The 6,000-nt window shown below is 50.8% G+C and overlaps 1 protein-coding gene across 3 annotated transcripts in view; it reads right to left on the minus strand.

The window, feature by feature from the left end:
• Nucleotides 1–5,227, minus strand: part of Sh2d4a (SH2 domain containing 4A) — a 57,002-nt gene extending 51,775 nt beyond the window's left edge. The window contains exon 1 of one of the 3 annotated variants that reach the window (XM_041674852.1): nucleotides 5,117–5,227. The gene's annotated coding sequence lies outside the window, so the exon portion shown is untranslated. Of the gene's footprint in view, nucleotides 1–4,410; nucleotides 4,486–4,765; nucleotides 4,885–5,116 lie in introns of those variants that run through there. The other 2 variants (XM_041674850.1, XM_041674851.1) reach the window with 2 other exon arrangements.
• Nucleotides 5,228–6,000: the final 773 nt, after the last annotated feature.

Raw genomic sequence — 6,000 nt, forward strand, 5'->3', positions numbered from 1 at the left:
AAGAGGAAATAAAAATACCCTCCCCAAATTTCAAAAGAAAATATCACATTTGAGATATTTTCAGAGGAACAGAGCCATTCTCAGCGGAGTCAAAAGAAGGAATAAAATGAAAGCCTGCTGTCCTCCTCCCCCATCTCTCCAGCACTGCACAGACACGACTGTGTTCCTTCTCTGCTGTCCTCCTCCCCCGTCTCTCCAGCACTGCGTAGACACGACTCTGTGCTTTCTCTGCTGTCCTCCTTTCCTGTCTCTCCAGCACTGCAGACACGACTCTGTGCTTTCTCTGCTGTCCTCCTTTCCTGTCTCTCCAGCACTGCACAGACACAACTGTGTTCCTTCTCTGCTGTCCTCCTCCCCCGTCTCTCCAGCACTGCGTAGACACGACTCTGTGCTTTCTCTGCTGTCCTCCTTTCCTGTCTCTCCAGCACTGCAGAGACACGACTGTGTGCTTTCTCTCCAGCACTGCACAGACACGACTGTGTGCTTTCTCTGCTGTCCTCCTCCCCCGTCTCTCCAGCACTGCAGACACGACTCTGTGCTTTCTCTGCTGTCCTCCTTTCCTGTCTCTCCAGCACTGCAGAGACACGACTGTGTGCTTTCTCTCCAGCACTGCACAAACACGACTGTGTGCTTTCTCTGCTGTCCTCCTCCCCCGTCTCTCCAGCACTGCAGACACGACTCTGTGCTTTCTCTGCTGTCCTCCTCCCCCGTCTCTCCAGCACTGCAGACACGACTCTGTGCTTTCTCTGCTGTCCTCCTCCCCCGTCTCTCCAGCACTGCACAGATACGACTGTGTGCTTTCTCTGCTGTCCTGCTTCCGCATCTCTCCAGCACTGCGTAGACACGACTCTGTGCTTTCTCCTTCACAAAGGACATTTCCAGAAAGCCCCGCAGAGCCAGGAGAGCAGTGCAAGCACAAAAGAGAACACGCATGAACATTCTGGAAGATTACCAGTTCTTTCCAGGAACATAATTTAGCGACATAGAAGTTTCAGGCCGGATACTTGGGGGAAGCAGAGGTCACTGGCCTCTGCCTTTGATTTATAAGTTTATCAGGCAATTCCTTCAGAGAGAGGCTGAGGACCTGGGCAAGCCTGGTGTCACAAAAGCAGCACCTCTAGCTCTATTTTACTTAGTTTTATGTGATTTAATGTTTTCCGATGCCAAACCTTCAGACCGTCTGTCCATTATATGCGTGCATTATAAATGCACATATAGATACACATATGTATGCCACAAAGGACAATCTCAGGCGCTCCACCTTGTCTGAGAAAAGATTTCTCTTGTTCTTGTTAAGCACTTTGTAGACCAACCATGCAAGGTGACTGGAAAGTTCTGAGGAGTCTCCTGATTCCACCCTTCATCCCAGCAGAGGAGCAATGGGATTTGATGCTACTGCATGTGGGATCCTAAACCATTCTCATGCTTTCTTTCCCCACCCATGTCCTAGCCCCAAACTCCTGCCCTTTTATCATTAGAGAAAAATCCGCAGTCCTTTGAGACAAGCTTGCTCAGTGGTCAGGTGCTGAGTACCTCGACAGCGTTTAGACTCACTAAGTAAGTATTCCTCGTACAACAGGGCCCTGAAGCTCCGCTTGCTGTTCCTACCTGCTGCCTAGCCTCTCCCACAGCACTTAAACTACTGGAATTCAATGGAACACGATACTAAGAGGAAGGCTAAACAGCACTAAAACAGACACCATGACTGTAACTCTGTCAGGCCTCCCCCTGTCAGGGCCCCTAGGTAAGATTGCATACTGCTTTGCAATGGTTTCCACGGGGTTATACAATGTAGAGTCGATGTCTTGTGATATTTTGGCTCCAGCACACCCTCACAGAATAGATCAAACCAAGACCATGCTAAAGGAAGAGTTTATAGAAGACATTCTTCTCCCACAGAAAGAATCTGGCTCTTTGGCAAATGGGACTCCCAGGTCTTGAGGTAAAGGAGTAAGTACATAAACACTCTTTGACATTCCGGGGGCATTCATAGACAGCTGCGTTCCGTGACCTCAGAGGCTGATGCCCACAGAACGGGACAGACGGGACAGAGGAGCTCTATAGCCTCTGCTCTAGCCCCAGTCTGTAATCACATGGACAGTATTAGAGGGTCAGAGAGATCTGAAAATCAAGTCTCCAAGAGCCAAGGGTACATTCCTCTCATCCCTGGCCCAGAGTCCCGGATCAGAGTCAGCACTTAACTCTTGCTGCCTGCACTTGAACACTTGAACACTTAGCAGCCACTCTTGGAGTCCAGTCCCATTTTACAGGTGAGGAAGACAACGACAGCCAAGAGGCCTGGGCACGGCAGTTACTGAGTCCACCACGTTGACTGACTGCTACAATTTACTCGCCTAGCCCAGAAGCAGGGTGTGGTTTCACTTTTAACATTTCAAAACAAAGACTAGAAAACCTCCCTGGTTTGAGAATTGCAAATGTGCAGATACCTTAACAAGTGCAAAAGCCCAACTCTAATCAACTATAGATAAGCTTAGAGGAGGCCAGAGAAGAAAACACCCCACCCAGGAAGGAGGCGGAGCTGACTGCCACACTGGCCTCCCTCTGGTTCTCTGCTTGCCTGTTAGATAATTTGTGTCCCCAGTGCCCGTTCCCTGGCACTCTGTGAAGAGGTTCGCTAACTCCTTTTGTTTTGCCTCGTCCTCAGGGACTTCAGGCACTGAGGTTGATTAATCAGTTTTGTTTTGTGGTTCTGAGGATTAAGCCCTGTCCCTTGCACATGCTAGGCAATTTCTCTGCTGCCGAGCTACAGCTCAGCCCTCGTTTTGTTTTAGACTTCGAGACAGACTCTAAGTTGCCCAGGCAGTTTTGAATATACTCTAGACTAGGCAGGTTTTGGCCTTCTGTATTGACTGCCTCTGTCTCCCACGTAACAGAGATTATAGTCCCTGACACCAGGGCCAGCTTAATCATTCTTAAAAAGCAGACAAGGGGTTCCTGGTGTCCTGGAAGAGTATGAAGGAAACCCAGCTAACAAGTGTCTGTGGGTGTTGACTCTGGGCACCAGACTGGACTGATGACTCACTCCGGAGGACTCTCCTCAAGGCTTCCCCGCGGCAGACCCCCAGCCCAGCGTGCTCATGGGATACCACAAAGGACACCAGCTCGGACTCCCAGCTTCGCCTCCAGTGATGTCGGGAGGTCAATTGACATCTTTGGACTCGGTTCCCCAATCCATAAAATTAGCCTGGGAATCTTTGTCACTCGTGGACCGTGTCATAAAAATCTACCTTGAAGTTACCAAGACAAGTACAGGAAATAAAAAGGAGGAAATGTACCAGTCGGGGGTTTCCTTACTTTCACTCCGACAGGACACTCACTGCTGACACCCAGAGACCCAGTCATGTTTGGGTGTCATTCTGAGTGCAGTTGTTCGAGATGCAACACAAAGCCCAGCTCCACCAACTTGTTGGTCTTCTGGGCGCCGTTCTTGAAAAGGACAGATAAGCAGCAACAAGCCCACACCTGTCGCTTGCTCTGAAACTTTCTAAAGAGTTCTAAATTTGGTTAAGTTCCCAGGATACCTGAAGATCTGGTCTGACTTTCACAAGTTCTGTTTTTTATATAACACAATTGTGCTTGTAATTAATATGGAGCCTAATAAATAATAATAATAATAATAATAATAGCCAAACGACAGCCCAATTTATCATAAAAATACTGTGGTGTGTATACCAAGTATATCCCTAAAGTCAAGAACTAGTTTAAATTCGATTAAGTTTTAAACATCTACATCTTTCTTCAGGCTTTGGGTTTTGTTTTTTTTTTCAGTTTTTTTTCTTATTCGCTTCTATGATGATTTTGAGAATAAAATCAATTGCAAGTGGGGAAAGCTGTTGGATGCTTTGTAAATGTTCTCAAGTACCTAGAAAGTCGCACCACATCTTCACTTAAGTATGTATTAATTAAATTTTAAAATTATAAACAATTACACTGTTTTGTTACAGAGGCAAAGAGAAGCTTGTTGGAGAGCTGAGAAAGGAGCAGTTACACTGCTCCTATGGGACCACAGGGAAGAGCTTGAGAAAACCTACAAACACCTAAGACCCTGGGACAGGAGCAGCCCGGGATTGGCTCAGCTGTCTGGAGCTGGGATCTGGATTGAGCCTTGATCCAGAACCGCAGGGAGGGGACACCACTCGCCCCTCCCTGTACCACGTGGGGGCGCCAGCGCTAGGGTGTCCCTGCACCGGAATGCGCTCGTGGAGTTATGCGTGGGCTGAAACCGGTTTCCAGGGCTCTCTGTCTGGAAGGTTTCCCGGTCAGGAGAGACCCCTGGATCGGTGCTGATTTGCCAGTACTGCGGCTGGGACTCAGCAACTGCAGCGGACCCAGACCCTCGGAGGTGGCTTCTGTCGGTTGCACCTGCCCCAGACCGGTGTAAACACTCACCGCGTGTACACACACACTGCCCGGACGCCACAACTTCCCCCGAAAGGCGCCAAGTCGCCACCGATTCTCCTCCCACTGGAGGCACGCGGCACATCGATCACAAGCTTCCCCTATCCTCCGGCCACCACTCACCCGGCCGAGGCTGCAGACACAGGACACCGGATACCGGCCGCCGCCGCGATTGCCGGTTCCGCTGGGCACCTGAGCTCGCCCTGTGCACAGTGGAGGAGGGACCGGAGGGACAGACGCGGGGGCCAAGGTCTCACCACCCTTCTAGCCCTGACCCCTGTGCTATTCCCCTTGCGCTGGAGACCCACCTCCCGAGTCCTACTGCCCGCTCACCCGGGTCACCTACCTGCTTAGGACCCTGAGCAAGGTGGCCCAAGCACCTGCAACCTTCAGATTGCCTCCGGCAGCTGTCCCGGAAAAGAAGGGAGGGTAGGCTGGGCAAACACTAGGGCCCAAAAGGACCTCAGCGTCCAGCTCAGAGCCCTGGTCCGCCCCGCCGCGCCCACGTGCCGGGGTGAGTGACTGGGCGCTCCCTCCGTGCCCCACCCGGGTGCTGGAGACGCTCCAGGGCCACTAGGCTAGGCTTGGCTGCCTAGGTCCAGCAACAGTGAGGCAATCAATCCTTGGTTAACCCAGAGCGCTGTCTGTATTCTGGAATGGTTTGTCCCGCCATCTCAGAGGAGTTCAAGGGACTTACTAGAACAGCCTGGCCCTCTCCAAACTCTGCTTGCTAGGTGGAGGCCGCGGAGGCGGGCAGGCCCTTCTGGGAACTTGGGTCCCGCAGGCCAAGTTGGCTCTCTCCACTTTTGTGCCTGCAATTCCACAGCTTGCTTTCCCCTTTCTCTTTTGTTGACATTAAGTAAATTATCAAACTCTGAGGCATGTGTTACTCCAGGTGTGGCACGATCAAGGAGGAAAGCTTAGTGGAGTGGAAAGGTGAACAGGCCTCTTCTGTAGGAGAGGAATGTCAGGGATGTGTGGAGGGAAATAGCACTGGCTGGAGGAGGAAAGACCTAGGACCACCATCTGTGGGTACTGAGAAGCGCTATAAACAAGAAGCATGTGTGACTTGATGCAGCCTATCCAATCAGTTTAGAAGCCTAATGTGCTGGCCCATGTTTGTCTTAGGCTTTCTGAGCTGCAGAAAACCTTAATGCAGGGCTTAGTCTCCTCCGCTGCATTGAATTGCATGTGAGGATCCATGGCCCAGGTCTTAGTTTCTGCTGCATTAAATTGCATGTGAGGTGCTTTAGAATGGCCTGTCTGCCTCTGCATCATGGCTGCATCTGCTCAGCCAATGTCCTCACACTCCCTGGATGGAAACTAAGGAACTGGCCCATCAGCCAGCTAGGTCTCATGGGACACTGATGTTATCATCGGTTTTTGTCTTCCACATTCATTCTGTCTCCCTGTCCTGACAAGCCAGCCAAACAGCAGTGTTCCCGCTCCCCCATTAGCTTCGCAGTTTCCCACTCAGGGTAGGAGCGGGTCTAGCTCACTCTGCTGTCCTGAGAGTTAAGTGAGACAATGCATGCAAAAAGTGCTCAGAGCACGGCTGGTTAGGATGTTCGAATACATGCA

Source organism: Microtus oregoni, unplaced genomic scaffold (assembly GCF_018167655.1).
Source record: "Microtus oregoni isolate MIOR12 unplaced genomic scaffold, Mior012 000025F_ref0000491, whole genome shotgun sequence".
Lineage (NCBI taxonomy): Eukaryota > Metazoa > Chordata > Mammalia > Rodentia > Cricetidae > Microtus > Microtus oregoni.